Source organism: Sander lucioperca, chromosome 19 (assembly GCF_008315115.2).
Source record: "Sander lucioperca isolate FBNREF2018 chromosome 19, SLUC_FBN_1.2, whole genome shotgun sequence".
NCBI classification, from domain to species: domain Eukaryota; kingdom Metazoa; phylum Chordata; class Actinopteri; order Perciformes; family Percidae; genus Sander; species Sander lucioperca.
Window position 1 is genome coordinate 7,421,093 of NC_050191.1, and position 17,730 is coordinate 7,438,822.

At 39.7% G+C, this 17,730-nt stretch overlaps 1 protein-coding gene and 1 long non-coding RNA gene across 4 annotated transcripts in view; one reads left to right on the plus strand and one right to left on the minus strand.

Moving 5' to 3' along the window:
• The window catches only part of LOC116066074, a 194,131-nt gene that overhangs the window by 165,382 nt on the left and 11,019 nt on the right, over positions 1-17,730 (plus strand). Inside the window, exon 2 of the long non-coding RNA XR_004108891.2 lies at positions 12,264-12,338. This is a non-coding gene — a long non-coding RNA (uncharacterized LOC116066074). The remainder of the gene's footprint in view (positions 1-12,263; positions 12,339-17,730) is intronic.
• tbc1d32 (TBC1 domain family, member 32) overlaps positions 12,916-17,730 on the minus strand; it is a 90,353-nt gene continuing 85,538 nt past the window's right edge. For all 3 annotated transcript variants that reach the window (XM_031321854.2, XM_031321850.2, XM_031321853.2), the window contains exon 35: positions 12,916-12,927. The gene's annotated coding sequence lies outside the window, so the exon portion shown is untranslated. The remainder of the gene's footprint in view (positions 12,928-17,730) is intronic.

Consider the following 17,730-nt stretch of genomic DNA (forward strand, 5'->3'; position numbering starts at 1 on the left):
ATCTTGTTGCCATTTGTTATATGGTGAGTGCTTCTGACTGAAGTGAGTTAAACTGCTGATCGGGGTAGACAAGGTCTCCAGAAAGCTTCAGCCATTTCATTTCAGTAGCTTTAAACCTCTTCAAAAATACAGTAACATGTAGTTGTGAGGTTGTTTTTGTTAGGATTAATGCTTATTGCTGGGACTGAACCTGTTAGCTGAGACAAGCACTTTGAGTCAGCACACGCTGTGAAGTGTGTGATCGTGATGGAGAGGCAGCATCCTGCAAATATTATCACCACACCACTGTGCATTTAACGCCTGCACATAATGAGTTGAATATACTGGTAAAGCAATTACACTTACATGGCTTTGCTTAAGATCCCTCCTTTAACCAAAAACATGTCTCGAGAAAGTATAGTGAGACTTTCTTTTACAACAACTGCCGTTATACTTGTGCACTAGTGTATGTCTGAGATGGGGACTCGAGTCTGTGACTCGGACTTGAGTCGCACAAATAGTGACTTCAGACTTGACTTGTGACTCGACCCAAAAGACTTCAGACTTGACACGGACTCGAGCTTCGAGACTCGTCAACAACCTGTTTTCATGCAATTATTGCTTTTTTAAATCTAAATTTATTCATCGATTTCTATTTTCTTTTATTGGCACATATACGTTGGGGAAACTTATGACGAGCTGCATGTCCCCTGCCCTTTGCCATAATGTGCAACGTAACGCATACACTATGCCTATTTGCGCGCACTCATATCAAAAAATGTATTGACGATGGCGACACCAAGTCCTCCTGGAGTTGTGTCTTTTGTCATTAGTTTTGCTATCAATAACTTGGTAAACAGTGGCAGTAAGCTAACAGCTACATGCAAGGTGTGTGGCACCAAGATAAATGATGCCGGATCAACAACGTCGGACTTCATCAGGCATCTCAAAACACATCCAAATAGGTCAGTCACTTGCTAATGTGAAAGAGACGTTAAATTTAGCATATATTGTTACAGGTAACAAGCTAACCATCGCAAAGTGTTGTGCTAATGCTGGGAACAGGCAAATTGTATCTTTATAGTTGTATCCATATGGTGTGACAGACTTTTTTTCAATACAGATGTTTCCCTCAAACTTTGAACACTGAAAAATGTAATGCATGATGAGGTTGGGCTTTACAGCCAGTTAGTAACACAGATAATTCAGTATTCTTTGGTGCAGATACCAAAATGTTGAAAAATACATTTATGAAATTGAAACAGAGTTCTTAATTTGTGTTTCTTCAGATTGCATTGCAGTAGACCCCATAAAGTTATCCTACAACTGATTTTGATACTGTACTGTATGGATGGTAGCTACAGGACATGCTTTGAATTCATAAGATTTAATAATACAGTGGTAGGGACAGATCAGATGGCCAGAGACTTGAGACTTGACTTGGACTCGTGGTAAAGACTTGAGACTTGACTTGGACTTGCCCCTCAAAGACTTGAGACTTGACTTGGACTCAAGCTCAATGACTTGAGACTCGACTTGGACTTCCAAAAAATGACAGTGAACATCTCTGCTGTATATGCACACACACATCTTTAGAGCAGAAAACTACTGTCACAATGTGCTTGAGCTTGATGCAGTTTGTAATTAAATGCTGTAACCTCATGGGAAATTCAAATTGCAGCCACAGGTAAAACAGAACAATCTGCTCTTCTTTATGAGCACAGAAAATGCTTCTTTTGTATAGGCGCAACATGGAGAGAAAAATTATATACGTTTCAGATTCAGAAGTTTTTTTAAGTTGGAAGCATCAGGTAGCTGTACTTTTCTTGGTCATTTGGTGTCCACATCCTAAATCAAATAAATCTTAACAAAGAAAGTTGAGTATAGCTTTAACACTTCTGCTTTTAGACTATTTTTAGGACTTTATTTTTTAGCTATTTAATTTGTATTTCAATGGTACTAAGTTAAAAAAGGCTTCTTTTTTTTACATTTCTTTGACATTTCACATATCTTGTTGCAGTTAATATTTACAACTTAACCAGTAGTGATTCTAGGGTCTGTTGGGGCCCTAGGCAAAAATTCCCAGGGGGCCCCTCAAAAGATAAGATAAGATAGACTTTATTGATCTTTATTGAAATTCACTCATCACATCAGCTCAAACGCAACACAACAAATAAGAAAAATACACATTAAATATACAGTAAATAGAAGAGAAAAATACACATTAAATATACAGTAAATAGAAGAGAAAAATACACATTAAATATAAATAGAATATAAAACTACACATTAAATATAAATGGAATAAAAAAATACACAAAAAAATATAATAGAAGATAATGGTAATAATGGTAAAATGTACACTATAAACACTTCTTTTATATGCAGGTGGCAAGAATACATACAGATATACAGATGAATATACAGATAAATGAAATGGCATATTGCACAGGTCACAGAAGAGCTATACATAGTGCAGAACATTTTTCAGTCTTGGCTCATGTCATTGTTAAACCAGTGTTCATCACTTTTATGTTTTAAACTCTGCAAATGCTGCTTTTGGGCCTTGGCTGTTTCAAATGCTGCCACTATGTCCTCCAGATCCAAGGACCTCGCTCTATTAATAATTAATAATGGATTGTATAACTTCCTGTTTTGATTATCAGCTGCATTTGGAGGGGGGACTTTATCCTCTCTTGCTGCTGTAAGAAATTTCAATAATTATCCTGAGGAGAGACAAGAAAGTGATATAGTATACAATACTTATCATAGTAGCGTGTTAAAGTCAATTCAAAATGCTTTCACGTTAGAATTTGAATTATTTTAAATGTTCTCCTCGGACATATATTTCATTATTCATAGCAGCCATAGCTTAGTTCAGATACAGCTTTCACAAGGTTTTTACCGTTATAACGTTATAATTAGAGGTCGACCGATATGGGTTTTCTCTGGCTGATGCCGATGCCGATCTTTAGAAATCAGGGTCAGTCGATTGCCGATTAATGCTGCCGATTTATTTTGGCCGATATGTGCTTGTTTTTAAACCTCTGTTTGAAAGATAAAATGTAACACTAATATACACAGAATTTCTCAACAAAAACATTTATTGAACACTTCACCAATCTACACTTGTAGCCTATACTTCATTTAAAAATGTATAATGTAAAAACATACTGTAGCCTATATGGTATAAATAATGTATGAAAAATATATTAAATAAACGAAACGGGTAAGAAAATAAACTTGGTCAAATAAACCTTTCAATGAAAAAATAAAGTTTAGTGCACTTAGCAGCATTTATTAAACTTCTGAGAATACAAATCTGCTTCACAGAAAGTGACATTATTAATCTCAACAATATTACCTCCTAACTCCTGTTGAATCACATAAGACTAGGGCTCTCTAAAGTCAATTCTTCTTCACCTTGTTTGTTAGATCATTGTTCATTTGTTTGTGTGTTTTATCTGTGTTTTGGGGACCCTACTGCTACATGTCCTGTTGACCTCATTAGGATCTTATCTGAGCAGATTTCTGTCATTCAAACAACTCTTAGTTGGAATTTAAAACTCATCCAGCCAATTTAATAAAATTAAGGGTTTTATTTGTGCTCGAGTCCATAGATGCAGTTAATGGATACAGGCACGGAGAACTGAAGGCTCTGTTAGCAACGATTAGCTCCGTTAGCGATTAGCTCCAGTTAGCTCCGTTATTGACCCTTTGCAAACACGTCACACGACCACGTGACGGCGCCATGACGGACGGCGGAAGCACAGGCTAAACTATCATACTAAACAGTAGTGGACGAGCGGAAAGTTTCATAGTTTCAATCAGTTTGAAATACATAACACTAAATAAACTGTATTTATGGCTTTATATGGCTTCTTCTATTGAACAACAAGTTGTCGTGCCGTTATCGGTCAAGGTAGGGCATCTGGTAGGTGCTCACAAAGAGCAGTATTTGGAGAAGTTGGAGATAGCAGGATTGGATACCGACCCTTAATTCTTCCTCCATCCGTTTTCACGGACCTCATTAAATCACCGAGTGTGCCACCGATCTGTAGCACTATGTGGTAAACGGGGTATCCCCATATACTGGTGCTGATCTCAAAGCTTTTAAAAGTCTGGATGCTAACCAGTTCTTTGTAGCTGGCTGGGTTACTGGTATGCGATGCTAAGCTAACGGCTGGGGGACGTACCTCATAATGGCAAAGATAAGACATCAATCTAGGGTTTATTTTGTATTAACATCTATTCTTTACTTAAGTAAAGATTTATATAACACGTAGCCCATTTTTTTTAGAGGACATGGTCGGTCGTGGCTACCCAGGGAGCTTTCCGACTGATATGTCATTGCAAAAAGTAATTTCGTTTAATGGCCCTGCCACACTAACCCGACTGGCCAACAACCTGACTTGCTGGGTCGGAGGGCAGGCAGTGCTAACCCGGAAATAACGAGCGGGATGAGTGACGAGCGCCTCTCAAAAACTGATGAAAATCTTTTAAACTGACTTTAAACTTTGTCAATCTGAAATGAAGACAGATTCAACAACTGTATGGCCTATTTCCCGCTTAAAATGTTTTCAGAAACCCGTTTCAGTGAACTATTTTCGTAAAGTAAGAGATTGTATTTTGATCAAGCCGTCAGGTTGGTGTGTCAGGGGCTTGAGGGGGTCACTGCAGTCACTGTGGTTGCCACATTTTGAGCCATTGCTGTGGAGTAAAGTTTGTCAGGCCTCAGGGGGCCCCCTCACGGCCGGGGGCCCCAAGCAGTTGCCTGGTTTTCCTGTTGACAAGCGGCGGCTCAGAACTTAAAATTTGAGTTCAGAGATCCCAAGGTCATTTATTTTCTTTTTGACTGTTTATTTTATTATCTCCTATCTAAGCCTTAAAATGAGTTCAGAGAAAAACAACATGACAGGGGGAGAGGGAGAGACATCACTTTGTTCCTCCCTCCTCTGTCAAGTTAGCTTTTACTGACTGTAAAAGGTGAACTTTCCAGAGGTGGTTAAAAGGAGTAGATGGAGAGCCAAAGAGTAGTTGTTTCATCTAAATAATTAACCAGTATATACCCATATATTTACTTTATCCCAATACTGTAATACCCACAGTAGTACTGTAAAGAGAAACACGTGCACACACAGCTAATACACAGGATAATGCACTAATGCATGCATGTAAAGACACATACATATATGTTATATACTACTGACATGCACACATATTCCAAAACCACACAATGCACAGCTCATACTGTACTAGTCTACAAGAAACAGGCTGTTTTTCATAATAATACCTAAATAGAGGGAGAGACCAGCAGACAGCGGGTAAATGAATTATGTAAACTTATAAATCACCACTGCAAACATCACTACAAACATAGTTCATATTTGGTTACATGACACTGAGTCTAGTGGTGTATATCTAAAGTAGCATTCCTAAAATTTGCATACCTCTAAGCTGAGGGTGTGCTGACAGATGCACTGTAGTCATTTCCCTAGTGAATATATTCTACGTAAGCAGGTTCGGAGGTTCTTTTTTTTTTTGATTGATTAATTGAAATTACTTGATGAATCTGACAAGCATGTCCCCTTTATGCAGCAATTGGTGAGAAAGTTTGCAGAATTATTTCTGTAGCTAATAATGTCTCATAATTTGGCACTCAGTCTAACCTCACTCTCAGAATGTAACCTCTCATCATTGTGCAGCCCATGTGGTGCTTTGGATGGTCTAACTGTTCACGTTTTCCACTCTCTCCGGCTCTTGAAATCTCTATTCTGGTCAGGTTTGGTTGAACTTTACAAAACCCTGCAGTGAATCATCATCCATCGTCTATTAATGTAGAAAGTCATTATGGCTGCATTAATATAGAAATGAGCCCGAGGCTTTAATGCTTTAATTTGTTTTTTGGGGCTGCCCGGCAATCATCATCTCATCCCCAGACTTAACAGCCTCGCTCCATTATCTGACCAATCTCCATGGAAGTATGAATGGCCACTCTTTTCTCACTTAGTGTGTGTGTCAGATGAAGATAGATCATGATGTGTGTGTGTGTGTGTGTGTGTGTGTTGGAGAGTTATTGTCTGTTTAGTCTCTGGGGGTTCATTATGATCAATGAAGATCTGCCCTCTTAGTTTAGCCCTTTTGATTGGCTTCAACCAGAGCAGCAGCAACAGAGAGCCGAACGGTTTATTCTCCTCATTTATCTTTCACAGCATCTTGTTCTGCTTCCCACAATGTGGTGTGGCCAGGTGTGTGTGTGTGTGTGTGTGTGTGTGTGTGTGTGTGTGTGTTAGCAAAGGACAGTATTTATTTTTTACTTCGCTCCGAGATAGATAGGTCATAAGTCACTGTGACTTTTTCTTTGTTTTCATGAATGATTCAGCTGGCTGACAAACTAATAAACTACCACCGTCTCAGTGAGCGAAGCAAACCACCAACAGTAGCAGCAGCAACGCAAGAGTCCACCAGAGTACCTCTTCAATACTTTATGTTCTCTGTTCCCGACTTCAATTTAAGAGAAACACTGAAGAGATTGATAGAAGGATGCAAAACATTTGTTTTCTATGTATGTCTACAATGTTGAGGGACTGGTTGTGAATCATACTGACTGCAGGTTTGATTGTTCAGCCTGTGTACGTATGATGTCTGCAGGTCCTTAAAAAATCTCATGTTGTGCACTGAGCTGGCATTTTTAATTTATAAATTTAGTTTGAGGTCTACTAAAGATGATTTTTCTTCTACTCTTTGTTAATGAATAATTTATAAGTTACTTGAAGCAGACCTGTACACTAGCGGCGCCAGGATTTTGATTGTAGGTGGGCCTCCAGAAAACTGGATAGGCCAGTTAAAATAAGCCCCAAAAAACCGGGTTCCCCTTCATCTCCGTTTCAGCGCTTTTCTGCGGCACTGAGGACAGCGACTCAGTAGCCTACCTGTGTGGCTCTTGTGTCGCTGTCCTCAGCTCTGTGCTGAAGCGGACAAAGACATACACCTTGGCAGTAAGCCTAACTTTATTTATCTCTTTTGAACGTTCAATACACAAAAAGACTGAAATGGAATTATATCTTTGGAGGGTCTGTTTCTCTCTCCATTTATTTACCCAGCACGGCGGACAGGGAACTGTCCAAAATTATTTAACTGTTTCTTATAAATTCAGAATGACTGAAGAACTGTATCAACATGAAATAACAGCCTGACTGTTAGCCTTCTTGCCTTGCTGGTGTGAGTGGGTGGCTACGGGAGGACTTGATGGGGAGAGAGTGTCAATGTCTCATTGAGCTTGCTTGAAAAGCTTGCGCGCCAACGTCATTCATTTCATTGGATCACTTGCTGGTGACGATGCAGCCTGTGGGCAGGCTTAAGAGTCCACACCTGGGGTAGAAGCCACTGATTGGCTGAGATGCTTTCACTCAAAGCTTTCCTCGGGCTGCTTATTGGATGAACTGCTAGAATGAAAATCACTCACTACTCACTATAGGCCTGGGTCAAAATGGGCGGGCCCGGACCTAAAATGGGTGGGCCCAGGCCCACCCGGGTCCAATGGTAGCGCCGCGGGTGGACCTGTATATTCTATGCTACAACGTATCCTTTTATTGGGGCATCATGGTGGCCGTACGGTGAAGATCCATATAATAGATCTGCAACATCCCCAGTTATTCCAGCCGGGGACCTTCTGTTGTAGAGACCTCTTAGACCAATACCGACATCCGTATTTGAAAGTTTTTTTTAAAGAATTAGGTTTCGTACTGAGCGTATATTATAGACACTTTCTCAAATTTACTTCAAACATATCATTGACATTTCTCTTGTAAAATCTGTTACTAACAGTATTGACCAACAAACACTGATACCGATATATCAGCTATAAGCTAAGATCGTCCGATATATGGCTTGATCTCTACTTTGTTCCCTGTCATTTAAGACTAGAATTATTTTTTAGACTTAAAAGCAGCAAGTTCCTTTCCAACAGCGTCAGTGTCTGAACAATCCTATGCAATACAATAATCCTTCAACAAATACTTCAACAACTTTTAGTGCTAGTTCAGTGGTATTTTAGCCAAGAACATGTTTTTGATTTAACGCTGTGGTTTTCCGGAAGATCATTAAAGCCGTTCAGTACAATAAGTAACATGCAACACTTCAAAGCGTAACTAATCCAAAGCAAACTTGTAGTAACTCCAATTTTAATTCTTATCAAAATATTAGGTTATCTATCATTTTTTGTGTAAGTAAATTGTGCAGTACGATACACTTCTGAAGGTTACTGAAGCCTTCATTGTGCTTTTATACCCATCACGTGCACAAATGACCTGAATTTTGGCACTATTTTTAATAATCGAGTGACATTCAGATATGACCTTATAAAGGGAGTGAGAGGTGTTTCATTGTCCATCATTTTCCCCTGACACGACCGCTGCCGCAGGGCAACACAGATCCCTCTCTTCTCTTTCCCCTCTGTTCAAGGTGTGTGTGTGTGTGTGTGTGTGTGTGTGTGTGTGTGTGTGTGTGTGTGTGTGTGTGTGTGTGTGTGTGTGTGTGTGTGTTCTGCTCCTCTGGTCTCCAGAGGGGTGACATTCTAAGGCGAGCCGTGCCATGCCAAGCTAACACCCGGACATTGTCCTGACATTTCCCTCCTGCTGGCTCCCTCTCGCCTGCCCGCTTAGCCTCTGTGTGTTTGTCATGAGTGTGTGTGTGTGTCATGAGTCTGTGTGTGTTTGTGAGATTTCTAACCCACTGTCAGTCTTCCACAGTCAAAGAAAAGGGCTCAGGTGTGCACTAATGGCGTTGGGTCTGGAAAGGAAGTGCTTAAAGTATTTTGCTGCTGTGGGAATGTGTGTATTTATATACATGTATACCGTGTGTGTGAGAATGTGTGCACTATAGCAGCACCCTTTACAATTTGCAAACTAATTGATATTTTAAAAAGCTGCAGAATGAACATTGAGGTAGAAATATTAAAGATCAACAGGTAAATGATGAAATGAACATTTCGAATATTGACATATATTGTACATACATTTTTATAAGGCAAACATTCTTATGAAGACCTACAAGTCATGTGTATTCAGGGTTTAAGTCAAAAGCTTAGATTGTATGTTATTCTGTGGATGTCTGTTCTCTGTTTTCTTGTTTTTAAACATAATGAGTAATACAACTTTATTCATAAAGCATGTTTCTTGTAAAAAGATGCATTATAGTGTGCTTCAGAAAAGATGAAAGATACTCACAAGAACACAGACACAACAAACATGAACATTAAAGATAAAGCAGAAAGGATTTTAATAAATAAGAGAGATTAACATTTACATATTAATTTACAGTGCTGTTGAAACAATGTTAATATTCAGACTTCTGAAAAATAAAGCCAGGTTTTAACTTTGACATAAGCATCCATTATACATTCATGTATCCATCACTCTGGTTAAAGGTAAAGCACCCTGATGTTATCAGAACTGATTTGTGATTAAAATGCTACACACAATCCAGTATTTGCTCAACCCTTGTTCTGACACACTCCAGCTGTCCTAAATGTTCTGTCAGGAAACAAAGTTAGCCGTCCACACAGTCGGAGCAGCCATGGGGATTGACTTTAGGCACTGAGGAGTGTAAGCAGTCCTGACTGACTGTCTCGCAGAGATACTTTGTCTCAGGACCTGACTTGGAGGTCCAGTACTCCGTGGACCGTTGCAGAACTCTGTGTGCCGCGGGGAGAGCATGTGGTAGATGGAAGGAAGAAGCTTAGATACACTGCGCTGGCAGCCAAGGTTGGAGAGTCTCTGTAAGCCCTGAACAGGTTTGGGGGCTATGGATTCCCAGGCACATTCGGAAGTAGTTTACTCATGGAGGTTAGGATTTGAGTATAGGGATTACAGCAGGACCTGAGATCAGCCAGAGGCTCCGACTGAACACTGGTAGAACAGCAAGGAGCTTTGAACATTCAGATCCAAGATAGGAGTCTGTGTTGCAAAGGGGTTGTACATTTATTTATATATATATATATATATATATATATATATATACACGTACAATTTTAAAAAAAAAAAAAAAAATAAATAAATAAATGGCATTGATTAAAAGTGTTGTGCAGGGCAACTTTGTTCATTTACTTTAAAGGGGCCGTCCACCAATTTTACACATTAAATTTATTGTTTGGTCTAGTTTATAGACATCCTCAAATGTCTTGTTTTGTCCACAACTCAAATATATTAAGTTTACTGTCCTAGAGGAGCGAAGAAACTAGAAAATGTTCACATTTAAGAAGTTGGGATCAAAGAATTCAACAGATTAAACGATTAACAAAATAGTTGGTGATTAATTTAATAGCTCGATTAACTAACTAAAGGATAAATCTTTGCAACTCTAAAGTAGTTGCCATATTTTAAAAACAAGTCTTCCCCATATATCCGCTCCATGTCAGTTGATGGTCAGCCTGCTCACATTGTGCCTCGCTCGCTCTGCAACAAATCACTCTCCTTCAAGAGTTCATAGGACTGAATTATTTAAACCTTTCCAGTGTTATGCAGCGTTGTATGTTACAGTAAGGGCAACTCCAAGAGACTGGTGTAGAGAAGGATAGTGCTCAACTTTCACCAGGCGTGCAGAGAGTCAATATCAACCTTCAAAGAATGTCAAAGGGCTTGGATACTTTTATCTCACTCTGACAAACTAATGTGCAGGCTGCTGACTTTGCGCTGTTTTTTGGCAGCTGAATTGATGTTCATCTTTCTCAGCTCCTTTTTTAGTTAAGTTTAGTGAGTTTGTTGTTTGCTTATATAGTCTTGAGTGCGTAGTTTCAAGCTTTCAAGGTTGTGAAAAGTAACCGTGTGTTGGATAAACATAAAACTTTATCTGGGAGAGATCGTGTCATTTTAGAGCATCGTCTTTTAAATACAGTGTTCCAGTCGCGAGCTTTATACAATGTACAGAGCCTCCTCTTAGCTCAAACCCTAAAGGTCAGCTCATTGTTGCTAATTGTGGTATTAATTAAGTGGAAATTCCTCCATTAGAGGAGTGTTTTAATAGCAGTGTAGCTAAATGTCAGTCTAATCAGTGCTGAGATTTAAGGGGGGTTTAAATGTGCTGCTGTTTGCTGGATAAGACCACATTAATACCACACAATCTCAGACATAGGCCAGATATTATTAACCGTCACTTTAACATTATTCTTGGATTAGTAATGTATGTCTAATTAAATTCATAAAGGGACTCACCGTTGTTCCAATGATTATGATTACCAGCAGGCTTTTTTCAGAAATAATGTCTTTAAAATGTTTCACATTTGTCTGAAGGAGTCTTATTAGGTCCTCTTTTAACTTCTCCTATTCTTATTATTTCGTTGCACGTTGCTTAAAGCAATGTTACTAGATTTTTGTGTCTTCTTGGCGGCAGTGAAAGAAGCTGTTAACAAAACACTGACATATTATCACGGCAAATGTACAAACAACTTTCTATATTGCACACAGAGAAAATATTAGCATTCATCTGTCCGTTTTTGTCCACCTGATAAATGCAGGTCCAATATTCCAATAGAGTTTAGCTCTATTTCAGTCTCTACTACATTCCTGTGGGAAATTTCTGGATCTTTAGCTGCTAAAGTCTCACTAAAGCTGCTAAATGTTCACTAGCTAGTCGCTAACTTTGTCTGCCTTTTGTAGCATGATGAGAATGAACCCAAACAGTAACGTTGCAGACCGTAAAAAAAAAAAAAAAATAATGAGCTGAAAGATGCTAAAACACTCCATGGAGCTGAGGGGAACTGCAGAGTCATTGTGATAATAATTACACTTAGTCATCTCAGCCATTGTTACTATAAAAATGTTGATTAGTGCAGCTTTAAATTGTGTATTTTGTTTCATTACAGCCCGTCCTCACCCAGAAAACGGCCTTATGCACAATACCAAGACCCTGAAACTGAAGCAGCTAAATGGAATTCAGCCATCCTTGATTTTAGTATTTATTATGCAACAAGGACACAGAGTAGTAGGCTGGGGAATGAATCATTTTGTTGTTTTTAATCACCTCTAGTTGACAAAATAGCCATTCTACAAACAAAAATCAATGCAGACAGGCTTGACTGTGCACATACAAGAGTCAAAGACAAGGAAAAAAAAAAGCTGAGAACGGCTCCAATGTCACACCGTGGTCATTATATTCTCATCTTCCTCCATCCATCATTTCCCCATCACTCCTCTGCCATTGTCTCTGAGTTTATTCACGTCAGTACTGTCGTGAAGTCAGCGCTCGGCTAATGATGCTTCTCCTCTCGCTGACCTTTCTCACTGCAGAATGAACGAGCAGCTGACGTTTGAGAAGAGCTGCGCTGACATGTCGGCCTCTGCAGTGCTTTTCTATAGTGCTTGGTATTCACAAACACACACACACACACACCCTCTTATGTGCATAAATATGTCTGTTTATCAGCTGCAGTCCACACTTTCCATGACAACTTCCTTCCTTAAGGGAAATGCAGGTGGCAAGAGCAATACATGTGTGCTTATGTAGATAAAAAGCCATGGGCACACACACACACACACACACACACACACACTCTGTATAAATCGGAGAGGTCAGAGAGTTGACAGCAGCAGGATGACCCGGTGCTTCAGAGAGGATGTCAGAGGTTTTGGGTTCAGTCTCTGTACGATCACATCTGTTGACTTAATGTAGAAAAAAAATTGCACCGACTTATTGCCTAATACGACACAACAAACCTGTGTGGGGTTGATAGTGTTGGTGATCAATACAGCAATGCGGTCTTTTGGGAGCTTAAACTAGCACGTCAAGCTGTCGAGATAAAGGCTTCTCAAAGAGAAAATGCCTGATGATGATGTTTCCCCACTGTTTGCTAAAAACTTAACTAACAAAGGATCGAAACTGAGTTATTTAGTCATTTGTTTTATTAAATGCGTGAAAATTCAGAAAAATACTTAATAATATATAATATTTTCCCTACTTCCTTCAGTATTTGTTACCTGATGCATTTTGAGCTGACAATGACTCAAGAGAAGCTCTTGGGTATTGTAAACTGCAATGATCAGTTGGAGCAGGAAGAAAAATGTGTGCAATGAATGTTTTTGAAAACAAATATGCCAATTCAGGTATTTTGCAGATATCCAGGTTTAGCAGTAAAAATCAGTCACAGCTGATGCTTAACCTTTTAGTGCATTTGCTAAAAAGGAAACTTAAAAAAAAGTCCTGATACTTTTCATAGATGAGCTGCGATGTGTTTCTATTCTCTATATTTAGACATAAATTTGCCAAACCAGCCAAGTTTTTTGTCTTGCAAAACAGAAAAATAGTAGTAGTAGACTGGTTGGAAGTGGATTAAATTCCTCCTGAGTGGAAAATACCCGGGAGGAAGGGAGAGAGGGAATCCTACAGGGAGTCGACGTCTCCCATTGGATGGAGCATCGTGTGCCAAGACGCTGGGACCAGCCTGTGCACCAACAAGGAAGTGCCAAGTCTAAACCATGGTTGCCTCCCACCTTAGTATTAGCTAATCATAATAGCTTGCACATTTCTATACAATCGCATGTAACCAGTATTCATTATTCTTTTTGAAGTGTGAAGAGACAGAGTAACAGCGGCCGGCTGACTGTGGACTCACAAACCGAAAAGATCCTTGTACAAGTTTTTTTATTATTATTCCAGCTTTAATAAACCACCTTAAAACGAGGAAAGTAGTTTGTTGTCTGTCCTGACTGACCAATTGGACCGCATCAAGAACTGGAAGGTGTAGTGGGTGTTTTTTCCCCCCCAAGAGGCAACAATGAGCTAATTTCACTCTTGAAAACAGACGTGGACAAGCCACACACAGATGAGAGCTATGCTTTAAACCAGGGGTGGCGAACCTGTGGCTCTTGAGCCGTATGCGGCTCTTTGCCTGCTCCTGTGAGGCTCTTACTGTGTGGCTGGGGGCTGTGTCATTGGTTGATTGTTGTTTTTAACTTTTCTGAAACATACAGTATTTCAGATAAGTAAAAAAAAAAAAACACATTTGAATGCATCTGCCAATACTGCCATTACATTTGCCAATTATTTTAAAATGGAAAATAATGCAGCAGAATTTTGAGGACAGATTCTGCAACCTGAGGAAAAACAGCGGCCACAGATCACCTTCCTCGTTAACCCTTTCACTGCTGAATCCGATTGTTTGAAAGCCCCTTTAGTGACAAACGAGTGAGAGAGTTGCTTCGAGTGGCCACAACCGAGTTCAAGCAAGACCTGAAAAGGATTGTGGATAACAAAGGTTTCCCACTGAGTCAATCTAAGTGAGAAAAAAAACTATGAAAACTGCTATGTATTATGACATTGTCATTAGATCTGGAAGACACTGTTGCTGTTGTAGTGTGGACGTGCATGTGTTGTGTGGCTTTTTGCTATGGTGCGTTTTTTTTTTGTGGCTCTTTATACCTAACTGGTTGGCCACCCCTGCTTTAAACGAATGGTTTTCAAACAGTATGCTACGGTTTTTACAGAGCAAGAAGTGTCACGGCATAACCAACTCTGGCAACTTTCGTTTTGTCTGTGTTTTCACAATAGAGCTTGGTTGTGCTCACATATGATACTAGCCTAAAAACTAACTGCTTAGCCGCCCGGATTAGCGCCCAGACTGAAAGGTAAGGGTTTGAGGCCTAAATCCTTAACTCCAGTCTGGCGGTCTAACGTTAGCTTCTGTGGTTTTTTGAATGCACAAGTAAAACCAAGCTCTGGTATAATCCTAGATGTAGCGAGAGTAATCCAGTTGTCCCAGGGTTGGTTATGCCGTAGTCTACATCCTCGACGTTCCACTTCCGGGATTGCTCCGGTGCCACAGGAAATTCCGTCGGATGCATGTATTTTCGCCAATGTCCGTTTCCTTCCGCTTTCTTTGTGTTGGAATTTTAAACTCCGGTGGATTTATGAGGACTATGGTTAACTGCTCCTCAGATCTCTGCAGGGTAAATCCAGACAGCTAGCTAGACTATCTGTCCAATCTGAGTTTTCTCTCGCACAACTATTTTACAGCGACTCCGTGCGGAGCTTAACACCACCCAAGACGATTGTGATTTGATTACAGAAATGCCAATAAACCAGAGCACGTTTTTCTCCCATCCTGGAATGCTGTGTGGACTAGCCAGACCCTCCTCCGCTCCGCAGCGTGTGGATGGTCTGGCAAAGTGAGACTAGTTATGACAGAAGGCTTCAAGCATGAGGACTGACTGATCTGTCAAATCTGTCAAAATTTTAAACCATCATTTAGGGGCGAAAGATCAGAAAATGTTAATTTAAAACAAACAACCTTGTTTGTCTTTAAGGCATGGAAACCTATTGCCAGCATGATATTTCTCAGTGTTTTGAGACCCTGTAACTTCACATAAATGCTTTTTAGAGTTCTTCCAAATAGAACATCTACTTGTGATGCATGACGTTTCTCAGCTTTGTTTAATTAATGAATTTAGTCGAACAGTAATTTAATTTGGATCTGCTCAGTATTTTGCTCACTCTCTCAGCTGTAAACTGTTGTTGCACTCTATTAACAAAATGGCTCTTCTGGCTTCGACTGTCAGAGAGGAAAGTGTGGAAAGAATCACAAAACTGTAAACAGAGTTTGGGTCCAACAGTAGTCATGTTTCCATCTAATTGTCAAGCGAATTTTAAGCAAACTTTTAATATGTCGCAAAAAAGAATGTGAATTAGAAGCGTTTCCTTTAGCTGTTTTAGAGCGAATAAACTAGACTACGCAAAGCGTAGTTTGGTTACAAGTTGACGTTTCACATGGTTGTAGAACGCAAACCGACTTGCTAAATCAAAGAGTTTAGAAGCTAAGTTCTTTGGCTAAATGGAGAGAAGTAGCATTGTACAAGTTGGCCACCTGTGTAGAATACAGGGTTGTCGCAGAGACATTTGGTGTCAGTAAGACACCTGTGTATACGAGATGTGCAGGGCCATACAATTCAAGCTGTTGAACCAATTCGTCAATTTACCCGACGTGTCTGAGGAACAGGCAATAGCGCACCGCAACTCCACTACGCATCTTGTGCCACAAGTGTCCGGCACACTGGATGGGACCCATTTCCCCATCCTTCCCCCATCCAATGGATACCGGGACTATAGTCATGTGAGTTACATGTTCACTACGTCACAACTTATTCGGCAAAGCTGTTTCCATCTCTCATTTTGCACATTAACCGGCAAAAATCAAGGCAAATCAAGGCAAAAATCACTTCAAGCGAGCGTAAAAACCTTTTTTGCGAATTTGAGGAGGTTTTTTAGAATTTTGCCATTTCCATCAACATTTTCTAATGCGATGGAAACATGACTACTGTGTCTCTCTGTCTTTGTAATCTTTTTTTTTATTGTTGGTCACCAACGATCAATGAAATCACTCTATCACATACTCTAAAACTGCAGTATATGAGGATCACACTTAATGCACCTTAGTTTGTGAGTGTGTGACGTGGAGCTGCTGCTCTGTGTGTCGTCGTACCGCTTCACCTTTTCATTTCCCCCCTCCACTGGGCTGAGACATGGAGGCTGGCAGGTCACCATGGGAATGTCAGGGATGATCGCAGCTTTGTCCCCAGACATGACAACGAATCAAAACCCTGCAGCTGCTGGAAAATGTGTTCACCCACTTGATGTTTTGCAGGTTTTCTTGTGCTATAAAAGTGTGGTTGGCTTTACTTCCCTTGAAGAAATGTTTTATCCCGGATCCGCTTAATACATCTTAATGGGATTTTTACGTAAGATGTTTTTTTCTTCAGTGTGCTGCAGTTCAGTACCTGTGTCACTAATGGATGCCATTGCATTTAACGTGAGTGGAAAAGGCTTAGCTAAGACTTCAACCGTCTGCATGAATGGACTTGTTTGTTATTAGTCTATAATTGATCACTGCCTTATTCTCATAATGCCACACCTTATTCCACGTTGACTGGGTCTCTTCAGCTTAACGTTACCATTTATTTTCAACAGCTATTAAGGAACAAATGCCATGAAGTATTTCACAAAACCCCCAAAAGATTAGAGGTGATGAATGAATGATGCTTTGTCCAATAAATCAATAAACAGAGTGACCAGAAAAATAGAAAAACTTGTAATGCAACTACAATGTAATGCAGCCAGATAAAATAGTCCTGTAAACATATTACCACAGACAAAAACATGATATAATGTGAGCTGTTTAGTAATAGTTTTTGACACTGTATTAGAGAGGTTTAAATTGACATTTGGTGTTTATACTACAAGAAGGAGGTGACAATCAGTGTAATCAAATCAATTTTCGGCTTTTAAAGATCTCCAGTATGTTTGCGTGTTGAGGAGAAAGTGGATCTCGTTGAGCCAGTAATAGAGCAGTGAAAACACTGAGCTCTCTGTAGCTCCCTGACTAAACGTCCCTGGTTGTTGGCCCTTAAATGGCAACTTAGCCGTAAAGAGGTTTAACTGAGATTAGTTATAATACATGTGACTGTAGAGTGATAGGTAACTAAAAGGTGAAGATACAGTAGAATTGCGATCTGCTTCTGTGGTGTATAATATTTTAAAAAGCTCACTAACATTTAATGGATCAATGTCAAGATTTCAAACGGAGAGACAGCTGATTGTTTTTACACATTTCCCAGTCTCATTTCCTCCCAAGCTCAGTTCACACTCAACTCAAAGTTACATGACTTTCAATAACGGCATGAATAAATGATATTTGTACATATCTTGGTCCAAATCAGTTTTCTGACGTCACCTCGCTGGAATTAAACATTTCCATCAGCTGCTTGA